General features: G+C 41.5%; 2 protein-coding genes and 1 long non-coding RNA gene across 3 annotated transcripts in view; 2 read left to right on the forward strand and 1 right to left on the reverse strand.

Annotated features, from left to right (window-relative positions):
- The window catches only part of AMER3 (APC membrane recruitment protein 3), a 36,538-nt gene extending 11,558 nt beyond the window's left edge, over positions 1 to 24,980 (forward strand). Inside the window, exon 3 of the mRNA XM_062621736.1 lies at positions 23,248 to 24,980. The gene's annotated coding sequence lies outside the window, so the exon portion shown is untranslated. The remainder of the gene's footprint in view (positions 1 to 23,247) is intronic.
- PLEKHB2 (pleckstrin homology domain containing B2) overlaps positions 1 to 27,731 on the forward strand; it is a 469,993-nt gene that overhangs the window by 163,253 nt on the left and 279,009 nt on the right. The gene's annotated exons all lie outside the window — the stretch shown is intronic.
- On the reverse strand, positions 516 to 27,203 carry LOC134165201 (uncharacterized). The gene is made up of 3 exons (XR_009965429.1): positions 27,112 to 27,203; positions 698 to 805; positions 516 to 607 (listed from the first exon to the last, which is right to left on the reverse strand). It is a non-coding gene; the product is annotated as an uncharacterized LOC134165201 (long non-coding RNA).

Genomic DNA, 27,731 nt, shown 5'->3' on the forward strand with positions numbered 1-27,731 from the left:
AAAGGTTTGTGGTCACAGCCAGTGTGTGTGAGAAACCAGTGCCAGGCACAGCTTTTTAGGGTTAGAACAGCAGATCCATGTATGCATTGCACTGATATTTGTAATTTGTTGGGAATATTAATCTACAGGGTACTGCTAAGAATATCTCTGCCTTCATAAGGCAGGAACACAAAGGGATTCTAATTCTGAGGAGTTGCTTTCTGGTAGAAACAGAAAAGGGAGTCATAGCTGCATGGCTGTCAGAAGTGGTAGCATACTGTATCTTGATACTGTAAAAGACATATCACAAATAGACATTCCTGGACTTGGGGCACTTTCCAGTGCAGAGTATGATATGGCAGCTGCTGTATGCCACCATGTGTCAGCAGTGATATTACCTGTGATGTCAGTATTATAGTTGATATTATATTATAGGAGTTCACATGCTGTCACCTGAGTCCCAGAGAGAAGGTAATTAAAGTTTTTCCAAAACGGATCTGCTGATATTCAATAGAGGTTTCTCTATTTTATAATATAGATGGAACATGTATACTCATAAAGTGACTTTGAGGAATGGTCTCCTTTCCAGGAATCAGTTCACTACAGGCTTGCTGCTTTTTACAATTTCCTAGAAAATAATTAAAATGCATTTAAACCGGTTAAATGAAATGGCTGTGGTGACAGATATAAACACTGCCATGTGACTGAGTTTCCCTACCCAGTTTCTTCTTGCCTGCCCACAGTGACAGATGGCCTACAGGTTTGCCGGAAATCTACGTCTTTTGGAAGGTGACTCAAGATCTTTTCCTTAATCACGGGGGTGGTACTGTAAGAGAGTCAATAGATAAACATGGTTTTACCTCCAAATCCGTGGAGACAGACAGCACTGAGAAGCACTCCTACACTGGACATGACCGTGCAAACCCAAGAGCTTACATGTGAAGAACGCTCCCAGATTCACTGTGAAAAAACTCAGGAGCTGTGAGAGAAATGGCAGATCCAGAGGCAGGTTCTGCTTTTTTCCTCAGAGCAAATGCTGCATAAGCAGCTCCAGTGCGGCCCCTGCTCCTCCCATGGACTCCCAGGCCTGACCTGGAGGGGCTGGGAAGATCAACTTTCTTCCCATTCATTACAAGGCAGAGGAAAAGCTGATATCAGAACCCATTAAAATCTCTAGGTTTTGTCACCCCATCCCTGCATGTCCCAGTAACCACAGTAACAAATGAGCTGATCCTCTCTGCTCCAACCAGTGTACGGGGCTCCCCTGAGCTATGTCTGGTCTCCAGGGCTTCTCTACTCTCCTGAATACAGACACACAACTGTGATGAAGAATGATACAAGAAATGCCAGTCCCAGCTCCTTTTCCGTTTCTCCCTTCCCTGGCATGTTAGGGAGAAATTTGCAAAGGCCTCATATCTGAGCTTACCAGCAATTTGAACCCTGATGGTAAAGGAACCCCACTGGCAAATAGCATCCTTACATGAGGATACAGAAGAGTTGTGTAGAACATGGAAATTACCTGTAGGAAGTGCAATGGAAGGCATAATTTTCATGCTACGCTATTAAAAGGCTGGGACTTAGGAAGCAAATGCAGTCCATCCCCCGAATATGGGGAGGACTCCTAGATTTATATATTTGTGGACCAGCAGAAACCAAGCTGCAGAAAACTGTGCTTTTCAACTGAATATTTTCTAGTAGGAAACATCATTGTCAACAAGGGAACACTGTCCTAGAGCAGTGCATTGGGATGTCTTTTCCTGACTGTTAAAATCTCTGGAACTGACCAAACAAACACACAACACTGCAAGTCATAGCAACTGGACACAGGTAGAACAAAGCACTCTGTGCAAACAACAGCATTTCAGACCACTGAGCCATTTCTACCACTTAAAGGAATTTGAAGTGCATCTTCCATTAACTGGTAGCTGTGGCAGAGTAAAGTGTGCTCCTGATAATATGCGCTCACTTCATTCAAATGCAGAACAGCCATATGATGTACCAGTTGAAGCTTCTGGATGTGTTTCAGTGATAGCACTAAAAGGAATGAATTGCAATAAGCTTGCCCTCAGGTCAGAAAAAAACAGATAACTGTCAGTCAAAGAGGGATTGCCATAATGGCTAGGGCAGCTGTAGATAAAAGAAGACAGTATGGCATATGTGATTGCTGTTATTAAGGAACTGAGATTCAGAAGCAAAAGCATGGCAGGCAGGTTGGAACTAGATAATCTTAAGGTCCTTTCAACCCTAACTTTTCTATGACTCTATGAAAATACAGCCTAGATACTGCAAAGTGACAGAGGAATGTGTATCTGATCCTCACCAAATGAAGGGCTACTTGCAGCCAAGGCAATTTCTGTAATGCTTTTTATTTCCTCTTGGTTCAGCTTCATTCCTTTTGTCTTAAGTAAGGTTGGATTTCTCCCAGAGAGATACTTCTCCATCTGCCAGGTATAAGGAAGCAGGCTGCAATATCTATTTTCTAAAAAGGAAAAGCAAAATGGAGCCTCATCTGCTTATGGACAATTGTCTGATAAACTATGGCATTATTTCTTGAAATGGACAGAAAGATGCCTTAATAGGTAAACAAAATAAAGGCAGAATCCCTCTGCACACAGCAGGGAAACAGTACAGTAATACATTCAAAGCCTGGGGTAAGAAATCCATCCATTTCCATGCTCCTTCCACAGCATAGCAAAGAGGTCATCTTTAAGTCTCACATGATGAAATGTAAACCCAATGAATTGCAGAGACAGCCAGCACATTTTCTGCACTGGAGATGCCTCTGGCTCTGAAACATGCACCTTTATAATGAGAGTTGCCTAGATCCATCCTGCACTGAACCAGCTATTGAAATCTCATCTGACAGCCCACCAGCCACACACATGCACGTACACATGTGGCTCCTGTTCGTACAAGTGCATCAGAGTACAAACATCCTGTTTGTCACATATGGTGCAAGAGAGGCCACTGCCTCTGCTAATATATTTGAGTGCTAGCCACCATGTGCCCAGATATGTGGGGTAAATGTTAGATTAAACTATTTTATCCTTCATTAAACACTGTTGCTTCTGGACTTGGCTGTTTCACCATACTGTCTTCATGGAACTTTGTCATCAATGCTTACTCCCCAAAATCAGAATGCTGTCAGGAGTAAGAAACGTTCTTGCCAGCTTATTTGCTAGAGAAAGGTTTTTCAACACAGCTATCAGCACAGATGATCTCTTAAATGGCAGATGCACTATAATGTTGTTAAATGTGTTTCATTTTAAAACTGGAGAGATTGATTTGCTGCTTTACCATCGATTGCAGTAAGATGGTTTCCATGGAAACATTCTTATCAGGACTCTAGTTTTCCCCTGTTGAGTACAGAAAGCTAAATTGTCATTGTCATTGCACCAGCATAAATGTGAAGCCAGGGGAAAAATTCCCAGATTTAACCCTGAAAGTAGAAGCTGGCTCCCAGTCTCCTTAGGCTTGAGTTTGAGATTTTCAGGGGGATAAGCAATGGTGGGAAAGAAGAAAATGGAAAACAGTTTCTGTGGACAGCAGCATGGGTGGAGGGAGAGGACACAGGAAGCAAACACAGGGCCTTTGTATGAGAAATAGGGAGAAGTCAAGGCAGAATGGAAACAAATGAACTGCTTACTCACAGGCTTAGTGTCTTGCCTGAGAATTACAAAATCGCAAGTCAGGTTTTGGCTATAGAAACTTTTTTATTAACTGCATGAGATTGGGCCAAATATCACCCCACTTGTTTAAATGAAAGGATGAATCAGTTGTTACCATTCTGGAGAAAACCTGCTTCACTTCTGTTTTACTCTGATGGGCAGGAAGGCATAAGAGTGGGAAGAAGGGGAAAGTGAAAAGACTAGTATCCGGTTAACAGAGCTGGCTTCATTTAAGCAAGAGACAATCTTGCCCAGTCTGGAGTACAATCATAGCGACGCTGAATGCAAAGTAGAACCTCAGCTCAAGAATAGAATAACACACTGGTTTGGCTTGGAAGGGTCCCTAAAGCCCATCCAGTTCCAACCTCTGCCACGGGCAGGGACACCTTCCACTAGAGCAGGTTGCTCCAAGCCCTGTCCAACATGGCCCTGAACACTGCCAGGGATGGGGCAGCCACAGCTTCTCTGGGCACCCTGTGCCAGCGCCTCAGCACCCTTGCAGGGAAGAATTTCTGCCTACTGTCTCATCTCAGTCTCCCCTCTGTCAGGTTAAAGCCACCCCCCTTGTCCTGTCACTACAGGCCCGTGCCCAAAGCCCCTCTCCGGGTTTCTTATCTGCCCCTTTAGGCACTGGTAGCTGCTTTAAGGTCTCCCCTTCAGGACCCTTCTCTTCTCCAGGCTGAACCAGCCCAGGTCTCTCAGCCTGGCTCCAGAGCAGAGCTGCTCCAGCCCTCACAGCATCTCCGTGGCCTCCTCTGGTCTCGCTCCCTCAGCTCCATGTCCCTCTTGTGCTGTTGCCCCCAGAGCTGGATCAGGACTGCAGGGGGGGTCTCCCCAGAGTGCAGCAGATGGGGGAGAATCCCCTCCCTTGACCTGCTGCTCACACTCTGGGGATGCAGCCGAGGACATGGGAGGTTTCTGGACTCAAGCGCACACTGAAGCTGGGTCATGGGGAGCTTCTCGTCAACCAACACCCCCAAGTCCTTCTCCTCAGGGCTGCTCTTAGTCCATTCTCTGTCCAGTCTTTGTGCTTGGGTCTGCCTCCACCCAGGTGCAGGACCTTGCACTTGGCCTTGTTAAATCTCATGATGTTCACAGGATTAATCATTCAGGATTAACGATTTTTGTGCCCCCTTCACCCCTTTGTTATGTTTTTCAAATTATGAACAAGAAAGGGGAAAAAAAAAAAAAATCAAGCCAAGGTGCCTTCTGGGCTGTGCTATGCAACCAGGGAGATGATTGCAGAGAAATCAGTCACAAAACAAATTCCTTCTGACTTTGGTAAGGATGGGGAGGGAGCCTTATTTACAGCAGGAGACAGCTGGGAAAAACACTGCATCAGAAATTTTCACACTTCCAGCTTTTCCAGAAGACTGTGCCCTCTGTTTTCAGCTGCACTTTCAGGAAATACGTGATTGGGTGTTAGCCTTAATTAACCCTGGTGCAGCTGCATTTCTGAAATAAGGAAAGGTGCTATTTTACACAAACATCAAATGGGGCTTCTCAGCGGCAGGAAAAACACTGAGGGGAAGGAGCAGCTCTTCCGTCTGTGTAATTTAAATAGAGGATGCTGCAATTTGTGGCTCTTGGATAAATACCAGCAAAATCTCCCTTCCTTTACCCACCCTTAAAGGAAAGTTGGGTTTTGCTCTGAAATATGCTTTAAGTAGACTGTTGCTATAGCAACCAACTCCCTGAAACCTGTTCATAATGCAGATGGTGGCCTAACCCCCTACAAAATACATCTTCCAAAAGCCCCATGTTAACAGCTTCCTGAGAAACAACTGAATGTTTTTACAGTGAGTTTACCTGATCAGGGCAAGGTTGGTTATGTCAGTTTCCAAGAGGGCTTATGTACTGGGAAACAGCTTGCTAGTGAGGTAGCAAAGAGATGCCAAGAAACAGCAGGGTTGCAATTTAAGGCTTTTTTAGGCTATATTTCTTAAAGCTTCAATCAATAACAAGATAGTGCTTGAATCATCTGAGGTCTCAAAAGTACTTTTCAATGATCATCTGTAAGATTTCAGAACACCTAATTATAGAATGATAGATTGGTTTGGGTTGGAAGGGACCTTAAAATCACCCAGTTCCAACCCACTGCCATGGGCAGGAATGCCTCGCACTAGACCAGGTTGCTCAACCTGGCCTTGAACACTGCCAAGGATGGAGCATTTACTACTTCTTTGGGCAACCTGTGCCAGTGCCTCACCACCCTCACAGTAAGGAACACCTTCCTTATATCTAATTTGAACTTCCCCTGTGTAAGTTTAAACCCACTACCCCTTGTCTTATTCCTCAGTCCCTGATGAAGAGTCCTTCTCCAGCATCCTTGTAGTCCCCTTCAGATATTGGAAGGCTCCAATGCAGCTCAAAAGCTGTTTACTTAAAAATCATGTAATAAAGCTAATAAATAATTTTTCTGTTACAGAAAGGCATATTAGTTTTCCCTTCTGTGCTTATTAAAGATGACAGCGACACTGTAGAATTGAGTGCAGTCCATGAAACACAAATTTAGAATGGATGAGGTCCATTTAAAAAAGGACATTTGTTGCTGATTGAGGGCTGTATGATGCAAATGATAGAAATCTGAAGGCTTTATGAGATTTTATAGTGATAAACATATGCACAGAAACTTAATAGCAACAATTCTTTCTATTGCTCCCTTTACCTCTGTACCTTACACATTTCATATTAAAGATAGTCTACCCATCAGTGTATACAGAAACTGTAATGCCCTTAACCCATGGTGGTTTGGTCAAGTAGTCAGAAGTCTCTCTCCAGGTTTCTTGTAGGACCCCTTTAGGAACTGGAAGACTGTTAAAAGGTCCCCCTGAGCTTTTTCTCTTTATTGTCCCAATTGTTCTACCAGTCATGTTCTAACATCTTACAGACCACTAGTAATTTCAGAACCCCAAACTACAAACTGATGCTCTGCAGTGTACTTCAGAGGCCTCCAAAAAGTCTGGATTTCATGATCAGAAAAGGAAGGTTCTGCTTTTCTAGTAACCTTACAATAAGAGCTGCTTCTTTCTAGCTTGGTCCTACCCCTTACCAGTCACTGTTGCCTACTGTAACACCATTCCCATTCTGCTGCTCCTCTCTATGCCTTAACTGCATTTTAGGGAAGCAGTATTTTTGCAAAGCCAAATCCTATAGTTCATTTTCAGCCTAACAGCCAGCAAACACCAATAGGAATTTTGACTGATTTAAACTGATAGGATACTGCTCTTAATACCAGTGGGATTTCCTCAGAAAATCAATTTCACTAATCCCCATAATGCGATGGCTCATGTGAACCATGCTGCACTGAGCTGCATTGTATCTCCAAAGACCAGCAGGGGAGGATTCTCCCCTGACCTGAAATGTGATAGCATAAATATAGCTATACTATATACTCTACCTATGCCAGAAGGTATGCTGTGTTCCTTCATTTGCCAAAGAAAAAAAAAATGAAGAAGTCTATAACTGTTATTGGATACTAAATACGATTGGCCTAATTACAAGTAGCAGAGTGACCTTAGCTGTGTTTTGACTTCTCTACAGATAGATGAATCATCTACAGATAGATGAATGAACTTCCAAGTTGCCCACACTGTCAGACAGTGCTGGCAAGAACAAACCAACAAACAACCAACACCCCCTCCCCAAACTCCCAACCAGTTTATACATTTCTTTATCTAACATTATACCTTACATTCTAGCAAAAGGAATGGAAAATGAGGCCATTCATATGAATGGACATAAATGATATGACTGGATATAGACTGTAATTATGATTTTGCATCTAGCAAACAAAAATCTTTATGCTGAAAGTTAACAACAAATATTTACCCTAGTTATACACTTGAAGGTTTAGAGATAAATTCTTGCAATGTACAACCAGTCTCCTTTAGGAGTGCAGGTTGAACCTACAAACTTTATTACCGCCATACAGGAAAGGCCTGGGGGCATGGACAGGGGACAACCATAACAGAACAGCTGGGTTACTCTTCATCCGTACCAAGAACCTAGCAAGTCAGTGATGAGCAATCAAAAATGGAGGAAAACAATCCCCAGCAAGCCAGAACCACTTGGCTAGGGCAGGAATGTTGTATACCAGATGGCCCTTTTGGCAATTCAGTAAGCCACTGATGTGATTCCAATGTGGAGGTGGTGGCCAGACTGCCTGCACCAAGCTACAGTTGCTGTAGCTGAGCTGAAGCTGAGGAAGGAAGTTAAAGGAATGTTGCAACCTGTTTAATCTTAAAATGGCCATGAACATTTTTACGAAGTACTGGTATATGGGAAACCTACAAATGAAACATTAGCAACAACCTAAGCAGCACAATTTAGCTCTCCTATAGGCACTTCTTTCGTTATATTTCCAAGATTGCGTATTTCTTTCCTGCATAAGCCCAAAATACACAGGCAGTGTGCAAGACAGTTGGTCCTCCCCAGCTAACACATTTGTTTCTGCGTTCCTGTGAGGCAGAGGTTTTTTCCAAGTTCTGGCAGCTCTCCATTATTTTGGCATTTCAGTGCACTAGGAAGACCTGGATAGTAAACCATAGCTAATAGGGGCTCTTGCAAAGGCACTGTAGTAGGATCAAATATTTTTTGCACTGAAGAGTTTCCATCTGGCCTGGCCTGCTTTAGCAGCTAAGAAACCCAGACAAACCTACATTCTATGTGAGCACAACATCACACAGAGCACATTCCCACACATTCCCACTGCAAGGCACCTGTGTGCACAATAAGTTTAATCCACATTCTGAGTAATAGCCCACAGATCCTGGATCATTAACTGAAACTGCAAGTCCCCTGGCCTCAAGCTGCACCAGGGGAGTTATAGATGGAAATGAGGAACAATTCCTTCCCCAAAGGCTGCTCAGGCACTGGAACAGGCTGCCCAGGGCAGTGCTGGAGTCACCGTCCCTGGAAGTGTTAACACACTGTGTAGACAAGGCCCTTAGCGCCATGGGTTAGTGATGGCCGTGGCAGTGCTGGGGTAAGGGTTGGACTGGATGATCTTAAAGGTCTTTCCCAACGTGGTTGATTCTATGATTTGCTGAAAAGTGCTGTTCCCTACAGTGCACAGGCCCTGACCTTCCTTGCACATCCCCTTTTCACTATCTGCTTCACTGCCCAGCCATCTCATAGGGTCTTCTCGCTAGCATGTCTGGGATAAAGTGGGCACAGACCTTGTCCTGAGAATCACAAGGCTCAAATCAGCCAAATTATTTAGTCCTTGAGGCCAGTTCTATTAATAAATGCACTGTTAGACACTGTGATTTCTGATGGGATGCTACATGTGTTAAAAGAATGAATGCTTCATGTAGCTTCCAATTAGCTGGGAAATGTTTCCTGGTTCTTTGCCTAGGACTTAGACAACAGTAGCATTGTTAGTAATGAACTGCCACCTCCTAATGTTGAGTTACAAGAACTAGTGGTTTAGTAAATTATCACTGACCTTCTTATATTATTTAATTACTCATGAAGCTTTTGAAAAATCCTGTCAAAAGGTATTTAAAGTTTATAGAAATTGGGACAATGTGTATTTAGAATAGAGGAATTTATTTGCAACTCTATGGCACCAAACTATTGTCCAGTGAAAGAAAAGACAGGATTCCTAAATATGGTTTGGACTGGCTTCCCCATGGGTCTGTAACAAATCAGTTCAGTAAAACCAGTCTTTTTAAAAGAAAGAATTGCCTTTTTGCAACTGTAGACCTTGAGCACTCTCCATTAGGATGTGGTGCCAAATCTTCTTACATCATCTAAACCTCTTCACATTTCTGTGCTACTGCCCTGCGTCTTCTGCCTCTTTCACCTTTCTCAGCACCAATTTCATTCTGCAGGAGGGGAAGAGATGCAGGCATGAAGATAACATTACTAGAAGCAGCATTAACTCCATGTGCTGCCCCAGTAACAAGATTGCAGAGAGAACAGCTCCTTATTCACTTCCCTCTATCTTTTCTGGACACTAAACTGCAGGACTCTCAGGAAAGTCTTCCAGTAAGGAACTTGCAGACCCTCTGCTGCTGCTGCTGGTGCATCTGCACTCCTCTTAACTATATGTGTCTTTGCCTCAAAGCAGAGATAGCACCTCACCCTTAGCCTGACCTGCAGGCACTGAGGTTATATTTAATCAGCTCTGCAAATCTATAGCCAGTGTTCTGTTATCTAATGAGAACGTCATACGGCAATCATCCAGAGAACAGAAATCAATAAAATTCCCCTAATGGCAACTTATCACTCATCGTGTCACACAGCAATCTACTTAGTGTTAGAATTAAAGGCATAAAAATTTAAAGTGAACACAGTACAATGGTGAGTAATGGCCCAATACAAACCATTTCATAGTTGAGTGAAATCCTACCATAAATAGAGCTTTCTTCAGCACCCAGGAAAAAAATTCTTTCATCAATTAATGGCCTGTTATTGACTGAAGATTTAAAACCTTGCTATTGAAGAACTATGCTTTCAGACAGGAGATTTCTGATTTTTTACATACAAATACGTCTACAGTAACATAAATATCCAGAGCAGCAGAATCTATTGCAAAGATTTCTACTAAGTTATTAATTGCCACACAGGTATTTCTTTATGTTTTAGGGGCATACCTGAAAAATCCATCTCAGTGAGAATAAAAATACGTGCATTCATCCAAAAAATCAGAATGGTTCATTGCTATAACTTTAGGCTGTCTTCACTTTTCCACTTGTGCAATTCCCATATTACAGTACAGGGAAGATAACAGATAAAATCTTGTCTTAGAACAATTTGCCATTTTTTTTAGGTATGCTTTCAAATTTCCTTTCCTTTGATTAGCAGAACTAGTAATTTCCCCAACCTTAACTGAAAATGAGAAATTTCTGAAGTGGCTTATTTAATGGGCAGCAGTGTTACATCTGCTTCCTCAGTTCCGCTTTACTGTGACCACTGTTTGATCTCTCTTCATACAGGTCTCCACATTTAAAGTTTTTACTGGTAATAGGCCAAACTCCCACCTACTGAGCAATGCTAAAGATCAGTCCAATATTAGGGAAAAATATAAACCAACCAATACTCTCTCAAAAGACTGCCTGTATGGAAAGGGAATACCTGGATGGCCAAGAAAAAACATCCCACAGTATTATCAGACATTGGCAACATTTCTGGGTCTCACAGTCATATTGGCAAATTTCCAGTTGGCAGAGCTACTCTATAGGATCTGAAACAAGACAGCAGCAGAGCAGCCTACATCAATGACTGAAAAAGGAATGGAAAGATGAAATGGAAATACTGTCTTTACCATTCAGTGGAGTGCTGGGCACAGCCTGAGTGGAACTGCAGGTAACTCAGCTGCACTTGTGGTTCCATCTTTTAATTCACCTCTGGCTTAAGCTTGCTTTTCAAGCAGATCTAGTAACACTAGTAGCACCTTGCATGTTTTCCATCACTACCCAAGCAGACCTGCCTGGATTCAACAACTGTGGCTCATTCTACCAGGCTCCTGGTAATAACTGTTAGCACACAGAGATGGCATGTTTAATGTTTTGCATTAGGAAAAAAAGTGAAGCGTGTGAGAAGTAGTATGTTAAACCAGAGAAGGGTTTGCAGAATGTCTAACTTAAATTGAGGTATTCAAACAGTAGAAAAGCCAAGGATGGCTTAACTTCTCTGGCACTCTACAGGAATCTGTAGGAGATGCTCATTTCCCTTTAAGAGGAAGGGAAATGAGCTCATCTCTCAACATAAAATCTGCCCCACAGCTCATAGTCCTTGTGATCTCTCGTACCCCATCACTGGCAATGCAAGCTATTCAATCTGGCAGGAACTTAGAGTTACAAAGCCCAAAGGAAATAATTTGGGCATTTGCCTTTTGCCTACCCTGAGGTGTTTACCAAGACATGTCCTGGACTGACTCATTGCTCTTCCTTCCTGTTTTTCTAAGAGGCTGCTAAGTCAAACTCCCCATAAAGTCAGTTCTAAATAACAGGGTCATAAAACTTCAAGATCTTACTACAGTCCAGACCAATTGCTGGTTTCACATCAGGAACGCTCCTAAAGTTAGCACAGGAAGACTTCCTTCTCCCTTCTCCCCCACACCACGCAAGGCTGACAGCTACATTTATCAGATTCCCATCCCTGACAGTTATAAAAGAAGTTAGCTTCCAAAATTAAAATTGCCTCCTTCAGCAATATAAAGGCAGTCACACACGTTAAGGTGTAACTCTATCTTTCTAGTTATCTGCACAACAGATACTGAACCTAAAAGCAAGTTTTGAAAATAGATTTTTAAAATACATACAAAAAAAAAAATCAAATTCTTAGAATAAAATCTTAGTTTTATTGGGATCACCATGTGCCTTTTTATGTTCTCAGAAGATAATTCAGGTTCTTTAACACAGAAAATCATGATCTATTGCTGGAGTTCGCCTAACAATATAAAAGCCAAAAATACAATGCCAGTACTTTAGAATCCTGCTGTTCAGAAACTGTCTTTTAGAATCACCCTACCAAACTGGATCAGTGATAAACTGCAAGCTCGAAGCGTAAGACCTTTTCCTTTATGAGATCACGCAGACGAAAATTTACAGTCTTGTGTGCCTAAATATAGATTTGAAAAGAGGATCCAAAATTCTGACTCAGCCTATAGATTTCAGCTGTACATATTCCACTGGGTCCCACTATCAGGCTATAAACCAGGGAAATTCTAATTACATTAGTCCAGAAATGAAGGAACAGTTGAAATCATCTGCCATTGAACTAACTGCAGGCAACAAGGAAGGCATTAAGTAGACCAGCTCATCAATAATGGAATAGAGAGACTTTCAGCACTAAGTAGGTCAGTGGTACATACTTCTATTTTACCCTCAGATAGTCACTCAGCAGCCTACTCACAATGAGCTCAGACTGGCTCCTTTCTCTTCTTAACCAGACGGTCTTAAGCATCACAGAATTTACCAAATCCTCCCATCCTTTTTGAGAGCTCATGATTTGAAAATGGTGGGGATGGGATTGAAGCTGGGTAGTTGAAGACTGTCATTGCGAAGGTTGTATTGAGAAGTGCACTGATATTGCTTGTTCTGTATCAGCTAGGGGTGTACAAAGAGACAAGTCAATGTGGCTACTGAAAGGTACAATTGTGCATAAATCTAATCTCAATTTACTGTATTAAATAGAACGCCTCTCATCAACAGACACTGCAGAGACTGTTGCAAATCCATGAAGATTTTTCCAGAGATTTGAGTGAGTTCTAAATTAAAACTTAACATTACTAAAACCTGTCATTTTGAGATACTTACATGAAGCAATACTGATAGCTGTGTTACTTTTGGTTCTTTGGCTCACAAATTACCAACAGAAGAATGGAAACGCACCATTTTGGAAGTCCCACTTTTACACAGAGGCTCTAATAAATGAACTTGAATAACTTCAGTTAAAGTAAAGTTGCTCTTTCTTCCTAAATTGTTGCCAAAGGGATATAAGTACAAAGCTGTCTGGTCAGCCTACCAGATACTTGCTGAGCCTGTGCATTTTCAAAGCTGATAGAAAAGGAGATGCCCAGCTCAAAGTCAGCATCATCCAGCTGCACAGGAGAGGAGCAAAAGTGGAAATGCAGAAGCAACTGTCTATTCAAAATTCAGGGAAACCTACACATGTAGTAGCTTCCTTAAGAATGCTCTTTGTTGATGAACAGAAATCTGCAACAAGATTCTTGGGGGGACATTTATAACGAGCCAGGAGATTGGATAGACTAAGGCAGTGTATAAAGCCAAACCGATTATTAAATCCCTGAAAAGATTGAATAGACATTATTTTTACTGCAACCAAACTAAACAGGAAAAGCAAAATCAAAAAAAACTCATTATTTCTCTAGGGCTACACAGATGGTGACATCTCAGTGTGGCTTACCACACGTAGGAAGACTGAGGGATGAAATAACAGCGATTATAAAGACGCAGTATTAGTCAGTCTGGCAATGACAACTGTCAAATACCACTTTTTATTTGGGGTAGCATTATACAGCTAATATGGAACGTATCGGTTCTTCTCTATCCGTAAATATCACTGATAGTTACATTCAATGAACACAAAGTATATTCCAATTTCCTAAATTATACAAAACATCCCTTATTCTGTTAATTCAAAACATTTGTTGGAAGGTATGTCCAAAATGAATAAATACTCTAGAATATAAAAATTTTAAGTCTAATGTGTTTTACACCCCAGGGCACTTTTCATTTGTTCTCCTCACTCTTCTTAACTGAACAAGCAATTTATGAGAGTAATGAAAATATTCTTATTGTGCAGCTTTTAATCTATTATTCAATAGCTAAAAAGAAAGTAAAAATCACCCTTTCTATCAATAATTCAGCTTCAGCGCTAATGCAGCCATTCAGCTGCCCCCTCAAACAGGCTCTCATACATTTTTAATGCTTAGGCTCTTTGTTAGGAGGTCAAATGCGCGAATTGTGGTTAGAAACACAGTTACCAGGTGTGGGAAGGTTAACTACAAAAATATTTCTATGGCCAACAAAACAAATTAGGCCGGCAGGACTGTAAAGGAAAACTGCATGGTTGGGTCCTCAATGCCTGACTTTGCTGAAGAGCAAAAAGATAAAGTCTGACTTGTCTGCCAGCTCTGCCGTCACAGCCCTGACTGGAAAAGAACCTAGTGAAATGCTGGCCAAATGTCAACCAGCTTTGTCTGCTGATGCAATACAGTATGTGTCCTGATTCAGCCTCTCCTGCAGTTACTGTTAGTAAATCCAGACTCTTTGAGAGATGGCCTCTCCAGAGCACTGTATACAGAGGTCAGGACCTGATGACAGCAGTTTCCTTCGTAGCCAAACTTCTACTGGTTTCAATGGTACTGTAATTTGGTTACCTGCCACTAAACTTCAAACCTGGACCTCCTGGAACAAATTCTGGCATCTAGGAGTCTATCTGATCTCTTTAGCTTTACTTCCAGAGAGGCATTTCCAGAGAATTGCTCTTTAAACACAAGAGTTTTTAAAGCCTCAAAGGTATAGCTGGCTTCCAGGGTCCACCCTTCCTTCAATGTGTGAATCAGCAGATACACTTGTTAGCAAAGCTTTTTATCTGCTAATAACCCCCTCTGAGAATGTAGTTTTCTCTAATAGCACAGTTGTGTTCTTCAGAAAAGATCAGCATGTCAAAAAGTCTCTTCAGGAAGGCTCCATAACCTCTGAGCTCACACAGGGAGCACCTCCCCTCCAGAGTGGCACAGAAAACTCCTCCAAGGTGACGCTAGAGAAACCTATGAACTTTGAGACCTTGCCCATGAAGCAGTGCATGGCATCAAGAAGCTGCTATTATCTTTGCACATCTTCCCATTCTGTTGGATGGAGGGGCTCTGGTACAGAGATGGGCGTCTTCCCATGTGTTCCTGGAATAAAACAATCCTTCCCCAGTCAGTCTTAATCATCTGCTGAAGGGTCAACAAGTTAGCTGAAGTTCTGAACTGGAAATGATTCCATTTTATTTGTACCTCTCTGAAAACTCAGCATGACCCAACACATTTTTTAAGACAGAAAAAGTGAAGAATTTGCCTTATTTCATCATGGCTCAAAATGAAGCCAATAAAATTGTATATAGTTCTTGGCAATTTCTCTCTATCTCTATTTCTTGCTGTCTGGCCTTCTTCAATAAAAGGAAGTGAAATTCATTTGTTCCTGAGAGTACAGGCATTCATTTTAAATTTGGAATTGTTCCAGATGGAAAATTAGGCTTGTTCCATCATCATCCCCACTGATGTGACACATCCACAGTGATGTGTGTCACATCACTGCTTCATGCAGATTTCCAGTCCAGTGGAGCTTAGCAAAAACTTGTATAGATCTATGTAATGGTTGCTTACTAGCAAAGCAGTATCACAACAGTTGGCCTTCTAAATACAATAAACAGGTAAAAATGAGCAGGACTCTGTAAGCTATAGCATCAAGGTTACTTGACCATAGACAATATTCAGGCAAATCAAAGAATAAAGATCATGTAATAATTTCTGTGGCTGTCAAGCCCACATACTCCAGACCCAGTTGTCTGACTTCCTTCCCCTTTACCCTCCTTCTCCCACCTATAAACAAAGATCAGGTTTTGGGTCTGTACTCCAAAATGCTGGAAATCACATCTAGAAATGACAATGAAAAGACCCACAGATAGATACAGACAGACGGAAGAGTACAAGGAAGATGAGAGAGTACCCGTCAGGCCATCAGAAATGGAAGTGTCATCTGATGTTAATCACACTTTCAGACATGAACTTCCAAACACAAGAAGCCCCACAGGACAAAGTATCACATTCCTTCTTTGGAAATGTAACGAGACAATGGAGACTGCTACTGTTGACTAATCATAAATAAGAATCAATATTTAGGTAGACCAGGCTACAATTGACAGGATAGAGATTGGCCTTTAGAAGCCTTGGAAGGGAGGTCAATCACCAAATGATGGATGTTACAGAGTAAGAGAGATGAGGGGAAATACACAAAGCAACAGGTATTTGAATCAGCATAACCAGACAGAAAAATACCATGGTATTCTAAGTGAATGTGAACAGGCAAGACAGTGCTTATCAAGGCCAGAGGAAAGGGAAAATTTGGTATTTTGGAAGTAATATAAACAGAACATGAATTGCAGCCTTATTCATATGGATAAAAAGATTTTATGCACAGAACAGACCACATGCAGACACAATCTGGATGTGAGAACAGAGGGAAGATTTTGAGTCAAAGAGCACTGCAATGACTTGTAGGACAGTGGGCTGTACCCAGCAAGAGAAAAGGACCTGGCTCAGGAAAATTACTTGCAAACATACAAGTTGACTACTTACTGGTGATTGCTAGCGTCTTGTTTGCTGACCCTAAGCTTAGCAAGTGAGCAAAAATACCACAGCTGCGCAACACAGAGATGACACAGGATACACTTCAATCCAGACACAGCCAGCTTGTATTTAGCAATCAATGAGCCAGATGCAACTGTAGCACTGCTATCTGCCTGTAAATTATATCTTCTTTTTAAAACTAAAGTATCTGAGAGACTGTATTGCCTTCATTACCATTTCAATCAACAGCAACACAATGCAGGGCTGACAAGATTCAAATGACTATTCAATATGAGTAATCTGAAAGGCTCATGATAGCTAGGGAAGGGGTTATTTACAGACTATTTTATCATAGGCTTTCTATTTGGCACAGATTTTGCACATGTGAATGCATCCCATGCATCAGACATAGGTCAGTGCAAGCAGCTTTTTCATAAAGACAGATAAGGAAAGAAATAAGGTTGAGGAAAGCATACTGGAGGCATGGAAAACCGATTTTCAGACTGTGACCTTGACTCAGAGGTTGAACATAAACTGTGAAGCAGACAATGAGGATGGGAACAAGCTGCAGATTGCAAAACTGCAAACTTTGTTTGGAATCAGAGATTACAAATTCTGACAGCCTGCTCCTGCCCCCGTAATCAAGTACACTGAGCATGTGATGATATTTTAACTTGCAGGGACAGCTGGGTACTTAGGAAAGCACAACAGAGCTGAGACACCATTACTCACAGAGATAACATTTTAGAAGGATGTTATTCAAGTCACTTGTGATGAAAAAAAAAAGGAACTGATACATTGTGTAGGAATTCATCTTTATTTCATCACATTGTGATTATCCCATTTATTCACATGATCATGGTGTAGTTCTACTAATTCACTTTTTGGTTTGAATCTTTATAGGCTGGCTCTGCAGACATGAAAAGATTCAAAGAAACAATGTAGTCACAAGGTAGAGCATCCTGATTTCAGCTGGGAGAGCTATTTTTCTTCTTAGTAGCTGGTACAGTGCTGTTTGTTGGCTTTATTCTGAGAACAATGTTGATAACACATCGATGTAATTACTGAGGAGGTTACTGGCTGAGGTTAAACCATGATAAGGAGAAAAACACTGGTTAGTAGTAAACTACACATGATGCAGCTACTAAAGGCCAGGAAGAGTGGCTGCAGTTTGTCACTGAATTATGGGGACAGATACAACCAGGGACCACATTAATACTACATGACTGTGTTTCTACAGCAAGAAATAGTTAAAGAAGCTCTGTCTTTATTTTGTTTCTGTGGTTTCTCTGTTGTGTAGGTTGGGGAAAGGAAGAGCTAGCAGGTTAAGCTAGTCCACATTCAAAGTGCTTTGTTAGCACAGGTATTATGTATTATAATGTTATGCAGTGTATTATGCTGGAACAGCATTTTGAGGCAGATGCAGCTTTTAATAACACAAAAAGGTTTTACTGTGCAACTTCTCAACTCCCTGGGAGTGACAAGTTGGTGCTTGTTACACAAGTGGCTTCTGGCCACATTACACCTTGCTAATGCGTGCATCACTGCATCATAGCAAATCTGTGGTACAGTCCTGGACTTTGAGTATGGAGGAACCCCTGCTCTCCCTAGAAAACACTGCTTTGTCTTCTTAAGCCCTCTAGAGTGGCATATAAAGGTAGGAGGGGCAGGGAATAGACACTGCATTTCTTCCCTGTCTAAAACTCATTCTGACAAAGACCACTGAGATAGCTTATTTGTCTGGTTTGTACATGCTGCTTATGATCAATTCTGTTCTACTAACTGACAAATCTAGGCAGTGAGGCACTTTTCCTGTTTTCCTGGCAGGATTATTTTGTGTTTCAGTAAAACTGATTTTTCACAGGGAATATTTAAACTTTTGAAGTGTAATGTATTTCCCATCTGAAAACCATGCCATCAGAAACATTCCCAGCTAACTTCTAATCTACACAACCAGCGGGAGCAATTAGCTCTGCCTGATAGCAGAGCTATTAAATAACCTTGGCATCAAGGTTACAGCAATTCAATGGCCAGGCTAGACAAAGATTGCTTCAGGGCATTCCCTCATGGCAGAAACAGCTCCTGAAAAAATCCTGCCTCAATTTTCCTTTCCCAAAGTCTACTTAAATTGAGTTATAACTAAATTATTCAGCTTTCTTCCTTTTTTGGGGGGGAGGGGGGCGGGGGGGGATGGGACAGTTGGAAGGGTAGGGGAGCATTGAGGTCTCTGCTGATCTCTTGACTGGTTGCTGTTATTAAGCTTCCAGTCCCGACTCTCTTCATTTAGGATCTCCACCTCCTATCCCCCTTCAGCTGCAATCAGCAGGCTTTTGTCCTAGCTTGGGGAGTCTGTGTTAGCCCAGTGACTTGACTCATCACTCCCAATTCTGAGGCTGATAACAAAGACATATCTTCATCCCAGATGAGAGAAGGAGAAACCTTACAATGCAAGATTCTTCATCCCAGGCCCTTAAGGGCCCTACATTCTAACTTGACCCTGACATTAATAACTCCCAAGACACCCTTCTCTTTAGTCATGGCTACATCAAATATTTATAATCGTATTTCCTTAGACACGTGAGCAACTGATCCTGCAAAATATCCCTTCTGGCCTTAAAGGGCCAGTGCTCTGCTGCAGAGGACAAAAGAGTAAAACATGTTCCTTAGGTAATCTCTATAAAATCATACGATGAAAAATAACAAAAAAATCCAAAGCATGTACAACAAGGCTTAGCAATTCAGCTGATAAATGAAAAAGAGATAAAAGTCACACCAGAAACAAGAAAAATCTTCCAATGTGTTTCTAGAAGGAAGGAATTGAGTCAGGATATCACTGAGGCTATCCCACAGTTTTAATTTGCAGGGACAGCTGAGATGTCATGGAAACTGCATCATAAAGGGGGAGCTGATTAAATAAATAATACCAGTAAAGGCTGAGCTGATATTCACCCACAAATTCGAGGGAATCTGCAGATGCAATGACTGAGCTGCCTAGAAAATACTAAAGTCAGGCATTCAAAGCAAGAACTGGACTTAACAGTGAGGATGACAGGCTGAAGAGCCCTCCTGCACTGCCAAGGCACTGTCACAACATGAAAAGCCAGCTACCAGGCCTACCCTCTTGTTCAACCGATTGGTTCTCCTGCTCTGCCACCTTGTGCTCACCAGCTGACAACACACTCCAGTTCACTTCATGAAGTTATTTATCTGCACAAGTAAAATAAAGTCCTTCTGCCTTAAACTTTCTGAGACCATAATGTACACAGCAGTCTATGCCAAGGAATACAGCTGTAAACAGGACGCATAAAAGCTCTACTACTGAAATCCTGTCTGTATTCTTGTGAAGGCCAAGAAGCCCATGATTATAGGTAGAGTTTTGAGTTCATAGCAATTCAAATCACCAGGTAAGAGCTGCGAAGTGAACATTTGTCACCACGGCTACCAGAGGCATTGTTCTGCTTCCAGTCCTTGTCCTCTGGGGCTGTCAAGCAGCATGTCCCAGGGCCCAGAGCAGGGAACACGCTATTAAGAACTTCCCTATCCTCTTATCAACTCTCATGCTGATTAGTATTTTAAATAAGCACATAACCACCCTCCGAGTCTCTTACTGACTTCACTCTAAAATGGATATGACACTTATTTCACCAGGGTGACAGGGCTTTGGTACAATTTCTGACAGCAGATGGGGCTTTAGAGATCTGCAAACTACATTACTTCAACAAGCTGACAGAAACACCTCTCCAAAGACCAGGCACACTCGGAGCTTAGCAGAGTACATTCAACAGCAAGAAGTCACGGCAATCCAAACAGCTTGAGAAGGCCTTCGCATTTATTAGCTTTTCGTATCATTTTCCCAGGCACATGAAAAATTTCTTCACTTTTTTTCAGATTACTTGGGGATTTGCAGTTGCCAAAACTCTCTCATTACTGGCAAGCATCCTGAATGATCTGGAGCATGGCAAAGAAATTGTGCTTGCTAGCAAAAAAATCTTAGGAACCATACAATGTGGGAGTCAACCTGATAAACTCCTCAGTGCAGTAGGCCTGGCCTCATCAATCCTAGTGTACAAAGTCCAACCACAAAATACATCTGCTATGTAAAAACATTGCAGGAAGGACCCCGCTGCCTGGGGCTGGTACAGCAGGGCCAGGCAGAGCTGAGGTTCCCAGGATCCAGAAGGTGGAAGGTGTCACTGCTTTGCTGGCAGTCCTGCAGCTCACCTCCCACAGGGGACCTTGCACCACAGCACTGGGACCTGCACTGCATGGTGCTGCGGGGAGCAAACTGGCTCATCAGTCACCTTTACCCTGTGGAAAAACAGCCTCCAGCACAAATAAACTGTAATAAGATTATGGTTATCATAAATTCCTGAGCTGGCCTTCCAAATACTGCTGCAGTATTTGTGTTTGGGATTCTCATAGAATGGTTTGGGTTGAAAGGGACCTCAAACCTCATCTAGTTACAATCCCTACCATGGGTTCTCTGCTCTGTCAGTTTAAAATAATTCCCCCTTGTCCTGTCCCTACAGACCCTTGTAGAAAGTCCCTCTCCAGCTTTCTTGTAAGCACCTTTAGGTATTCAAGACTGCTATAGCGTCTCCCCGGAGCCTTCTCTTCTCCAGGCTCAACCGGCCCAGCACTCTCAGCTTGGTTCCAAAGCAGAGCTGCTCCAGTCCTCGCAGCATCTCCATAGCCTCCTCTGGACTTGCTCCAACAGCTCCACATCTCTCTTGTGTTGGGGGCCCCAGAGCTGGATGCAGCACTGCAAGGTGGGGAGGGGGTGGAAGTTGTCTCACCAGAGTGCAACAGAGGGAGAGAATCCCCTCCCTCGACCTGCTGGTCACACTCTGGGGATGCAGCTCAGCAGACGGGTGGTTTCTGGGCTGCAAATGCATATTTTTGGGTTAAGGTTCTCATCAACTAACACCAGCAAGTCCTTCTCTCTCAACCCATTCTCTATCCTGTAGTTGTGCTTGGGAAGCAAGCAAAATTTCTCTAAGGATTAGGCCTCCTCCCTGCTTGGGAAGCATGCCTGGGTCAGGGCAGCAGACAGGAATGCCGCTACTCCCAACCACTTTGAATGTGAGCACAAGCTGGAGAGCCATTTACACTACTGCCTAGGGAATATGACAAACTGCTTGCATACAGAACACCCTAAGTAACTGTTTCTGAGTAAAAATAAGCACTTAAGTATTGAAGGAACACATAGCTGTTTTCAATTTAAATTTCAATTTACATTAAATGGAAAAAAATATAATAAGAGGGCAATAACTGGTTTTCACTTAAGTAAGCCACTTACCAGCACATTTGAATATTCTTCTTGTTTCTGGTGTGACTTTTATCAGCTGAATTTCTAGGCCTTATTGTACTTGCTTTCTTAAGAACTTGCACTGAGAACACGTTAAGAGTGAGCTCCTGCTGATACAGAGGTGACTTTGGTGAACCTGTCCCCTGTTCATCAGGCAGGTTGCCTTCCTCTGGCTGCCTACTCATACTGCTGTTGTCTCCCCCTCACAATGGGCAGATGTAAGCAGCTGGCAGAGAGCGCAGCAAAAGCCATATTCTGAATTGCATCTACAAGAGCTTTTACGTCTCAGTAAACCAAAAAAAGCCATCCAGCTGATCTGACATTATTTTTTAGGAGTACCTAAGGCAAGTCCTTAGCAAAAACTGTCTGGGGTAAATGTAGGCTTATTCTGTCCTCTGTTACCTCATTTGATACCTAGTCCTGGGCTTCTTTAACCCACAAAGAAAGTTGCTTAGATGAGGCCTGGAAAAGGACACATAAATGACACCAGAGAGAAACGGACTGATCCATACAAATCTATTTGCTCAGTTTTAGTGTCACTGCTGTCTGATCCAGCAGACAAGACAAAGCTATTATGGGAAGGCAACAGGAGAGCATAAAAGGAAGGCGAGGCTGAGAGATCTGGGGTGGGTAGGGGTGCAATAGGAAAACTGCATTTGGTGGGACAACACTAAAGCCAAAAGGAACAGATGACAGATCCCAACCTTCAGTTCCTCAAATTGAGATTCCACTGAAAAAAGGCTGGGAAACCACTGAGCTGCACCAGTGAGAAGAATCATGAAAAATATAACATTTTTAGGAGTGGTGAGGGCTCTGAGGAGTGCTTTACTTCTTTCATGAAAATTCAGAAGCTTAACCAGCCTCCTGGTACAAACACACTTACAGGTTGATGTAGAAAGCATATGGTACAAAGCTGAGTAATTGCTAGAGACTTGTTTGTCCTCACTAGCATGGAAGGTGTATTTCCTATTCCACAAAGAGACACCACATGTAGCTTTGAAAGGCACAGTGCAACTACATTGGCACTTGTTACCTGAACTTCGAAAACAGGACAAACCAAGAGTGAAAACTGGCATCTGGCTGAGGGGGAAGTGACACCTCCTTTAATTTCTTGTGCCACAGCTCATGACAGCAACACTGTACACAGCATTTGCACCCTCTGCTATGTCAGAGTATTCTCAATGTGTGTTATGGCAGGAAATACCTTTTATGTCCATTGGGTAAAATGCTTACTGGAGTTCCAGGAAGAGATGGATTTTGATGCTAAGTACTGTAGTATTCTGTGACTGAAACATGACTTGCTTTGTATCAACAAAACAGGAAATACTTATGTCATTGCTAATCTGGTGGTTGCATTCTGGTGGTAGCCAATTTCTGTTTCTGGTTTTAATTGTTTGCCTTGGTTCAGTCTTTCAATAATATATTGTTAAATAAAAACCTGAAATATGTTAACACTTAAGATGTTTTTGCTTATATTGCAGGTGCAACACTGAAGAATCAATTTTTAGATATGGATGCTGCCCCCTCAAGTGTAATATAGCTTGACATAGTTCCATGATGTACCGGTGTCAGAATCAATCAACGAGAATTTCAATCTAAAGATCCCAAAAGAGAAGATGCAACAGAAAATCATGCTGGTCTGTCTAACTAATAAAGTTAGGAGTCCCTGTAACCACACACCCCCAAAGCCATGTTTGCAGATGGGTTGTAACTAAACCAAACCAAACTTCAGCAGGATTTTGGAAGAAGTCATGCCATGACAGGGAGGTTTAAAAAGAAAGATAGCATATTTCTGACACATTGTGCCACACAACTGAAAATACCCCTCTATTATTAAAACACAAGTATGTGCAGAATGAGCATCCACTTGGGCAGTTGTTATGATAAAGAGGTAAAATTGTCTTCTGTTGTACTAATTTTTCTTATATTTTAGATAAATGCTTTATATATTTTATGGCAACTGTTAACCACCTTAAAGCAACAAGGTTCTGGACTGTAGATTACATTTACTGCCTGGGGAAAGGTATTTTGTAAACATAGAAATGAAAATATCAGGAAGCATAATAGAGTATGCCCTATATTGTCCAAAGACATGTATTTACCATGTAGCAGAAATGACGAATAGGATAAACAGGAACACTTGAAAAATCACCATCTAAAGATAACTTCTTTGATTCTGTGTTAAAGAAGAGAAAATACGCTGTTTATATCCATGATAATAACTGACTTCATATTATACAAAGTCTTCTTTACCAATTTAAAAACCAGACTCGGAGTACTCAGTGGGATACTTTGTTAACTCAGTTTTTGGGGGGTTTTGTGGCACCCTTGGAGCCAGTTAAATGGAGCAGTGATTATTTTCATACCCAGATCAAACCTCATCTTGGTGACCTGCTCTGAGAATAAACTGAAACAAGAACTGTGCTTTCTAGATGGACCCAGATGATCAAATGGTTCCATCTGCCCACAGTATGTTTAAGAGATCTTAACAACCTCCTCATCTAGTATCCTGCCTCAGACAGTGTTTAAAGATAGTATCTTTGCCCTGAGCTTTTCTGTACTGGGGGGAAAAGTGGAAGAAGGACTGATGGGGCTGGGGACTGAAGCAAGAGGAAAATAATTCCTTCGTGACTCAACAGTGAGCTCACACCTTGGTAAAGAAGAATTAACTTTACTCCTAAAATTCACTGAAGCAGGGAGGAATTAATCTCATACAGCTTCTTTCACTGAGTTAACAGCCTGTGCTATGTCTATAGTAAAGAGAAGGCAGTAAGTAACTACACAGGTTGATGAAAGACCCTCCAGAAATATTCCACACTTTCTATTGACAATATGAGGTTTCCAGACAAATACCTTAGATCAGATGCCTGAATTCTGATGTCTCAAGTTGTTTTCTATCTTAAATCATTCATAATGCCAGGAATATATAACAACAGTATTTAAACAATGTCAGGATTTTAACGATGTCTGTAGAATCTGCATTTTAAAAAAGCATAATGCACCAAGCCTATGATGATCTAAGATGAAATCATATCCCCCAGATATGGCACACACTCTATGATTATCAAAGAGGTTCTCTCGCTAACACCCCAAGACTGCCAATACAAGTTGACTTTCAGAATGCTGTCAATTTACCACAAACATCTCCTGAAAATATAGATTATAGGCACCCAAGGCTAGTTTCCATGGCACAAAACTAAGTCTCTGAGGACTGCTAAGATCAGCCTAATCAGATAATAATAAACACAGGGCTTAACATTCCAGTGACAGAGTCTGTACAAAAACTAGCTGTTCCTCACACAAGTGATCCCTTTCCTTTTGTAATTACTACACTAACCTCCTTCACTACCCTCAACTCATCAACGTTCTCTTGAAACACAGTATGCAGAGCTTCAAGGGAGCTGAGACAGAATTTCTCAATCCTGTAGCATACTGCACATCTCTTCCCTGGATTTCAGGCTGAGTAACCAACACCATGGTGGAAAGGTAACAGGAGGAGAAAAGTCACTTTGCTGCCATGTAACAAAGGAGACAGTCTTTCAAAAGGGCACTATCATTTCTCCTGCCTTAGAAGCACGGAACAACAACTGATTTTCTAACATTGCGTATCTCCCCAACTGGGGTCCTCTTTCTCCTGGTGCTTCTCCCTCTAAGTCTTACACATCTCTCAGCGCTACCCAGTCCCTGCTGCTGCTTACATTAAAAATATGCAGACCTCCTTTTCCTGTATTCTCTGCCCTTCATGTAGAGAAGCAAACAGCTTCTTTCTGTAGGACTCCTTCTGCTCTCCTCACTAACTTCAAAGCTGGGCTCTAGGGCAGTGGTTCCATTGTGACACAAACCACAGGAACAAGGGCAGACAGGAAAGATTGGCTTTCATTCCTCTTATGCAGGCCCAACATTGACAGCCATGAATCCGTGTGAATATTCAACTTCTGATGCAGTGTGTAGCTGTGAGAACAAGTTTCTTCAGAATGCTTTCAGCCTAACATACTCTCATTCCCCTTCGGTGTTAGATGGCTGGAAAGATATTTTTAAAAAGCTGTATTCTGCTAAAGACATAAATCCTTGGCATTCCTTCTTTTAATGCAGCATTCACTGGCGCTTCAGAGGTGGTTTAGGAACTCCCAGCACATAGACCAAGTACCCGAGTATCCTTAATAAAACTCCATTTACTGCTTTGAAAGGAGAGAATTCATCATTCACTCACCACTTTACAGAACTGGAGTAAAGATAAGCTCACAGTAGTATAAATGTCTGGAAAAATGTAGGAAGAAATATCAGACCTACATGAACTGTCAGGTAAGTGTTCTTTCCAAAAACAAGGTATTAAAACTGCATTCAGGTACTCCAGTCAAATGTAAGTGATGTGAACTTGGCAACAAGTCCTACAGTAATATGTTGCTTCACTTACCATATTTCACTGTCTAAGTAAGTCACAGCATTTGCAGCAAACACACAGAATGCACAATAAAGTTGCAGGTAAACTGAGGGATATTTAAGAGAGAACAATGTTACACATTCTGGCTTCCACTTTATGAAAAGGATAAAAACCAGCTGCATTCTTGGATGGACAATGTACATGCATGGTACAGTCCAGTATATATACATATATGTGTGTGTATATATATATATACACACACCTGCATAACTAGTGTGTATACACACCTAAAAAGAGGGTTTTTGCAAACTTATTAAGTTCAAGAATAGGAAAGAAACCTGAACCAGGCAACACTGAAAAGTCTGAGTAGCAGATTAATAAAATGTTTAGTACATCTATGATTTATTATGTAACTAAAATACATGCATTTATATGCTGTTTAATGTATTTTGTTAACTATTTTTCATATGTGCCATATCTGATGTACATATGCTTTATGTATTATATTTTAGGTACCATATTCTACATTACATATTAAAGTCACTTGGATTCGATGTTATGTTTGGTCTCTAATCAACATTACTTTATTGTTTCACATGACATTAATGAATCGCTGTTTACCAGTACTGCACATTTGTTATTCAGGAAAAAAAAACCCTTCTGCCTATATCAGAAGCTCATAGAGGCAAAAGTCATTATTTCTCTATTCTTCTCTGTGTAGGAAAACCCAGCCTATCAGTCAATCAGCACTGGGAGATTCAGAATACCAAGATCAAAATACTACCTACTGTAATCTTACCCTGAGGAAGTTAATAGAATATCAAGTGTGTGTGATTTGGAGAGTGGATTAGTTTCTAAACATAGCCACTTACTGCATTGAGAAGTGTCATATAAAAGAAGGGAAGTTCTGTCCTCTCTGAGGAATTAGTCCTGACCTAATTGTTTAACAGAAGCTCATCCCTACCTTTTACAGCATGCTTCATAAATTAGCTGGTTGACTCCTCAAAGAAAGTAGTAATTTCCAGGCACATCCAGGTGTCCCCTCTTCATAAGTCTCAACTGTCTGAAGAAATAAAGAAAATAAATTAAATCTCGCACAAGAGTGCTCAGACTAGAGTTTGAAGCTTTAGGCCAACTAAGTGTATAAGCACATTATATGTGCCTTGTCTTTTTAACTGTGGGAAACTATTTGATTAAAAGGATGTTTACAACTAATTCAACATTTCAGCAAGATAAAGATGCATCAATTCAAGTTGAAAAAACACACTTCTCAAGTCAGTTTTCTATAGCCATGTTTTAAATGTATCTATACAACTCTCATCTTTATGAATATGTTAGTACAACACAGTAAGTTACGTCAATTATTACCACAATGGGACTATTGAAAATAATGTTATTACACTACTGTAAAACTATTGTTAACCTGTATTCTACCATTTTTTCAGGTTCACTTATATTCAGACATACAGTGCAAGTGACACCTGAACTTCTATGCCATTGTAGTGTATTTTCTAATTAGGGAACTTCAAACTGACTGTGTGGTGCTGAGCACCACTGCATTTCCACTTGACAGTCAATTCAGGA

This window comes from Pezoporus occidentalis, unplaced genomic scaffold (assembly GCF_034315485.1).
Source record: "Pezoporus occidentalis ecotype Australia unplaced genomic scaffold, CSIRO_AGI_Poc_V1 ctg233, whole genome shotgun sequence".
NCBI classification, from domain to species: domain Eukaryota; kingdom Metazoa; phylum Chordata; class Aves; order Psittaciformes; family Psittacidae; genus Pezoporus; species Pezoporus occidentalis.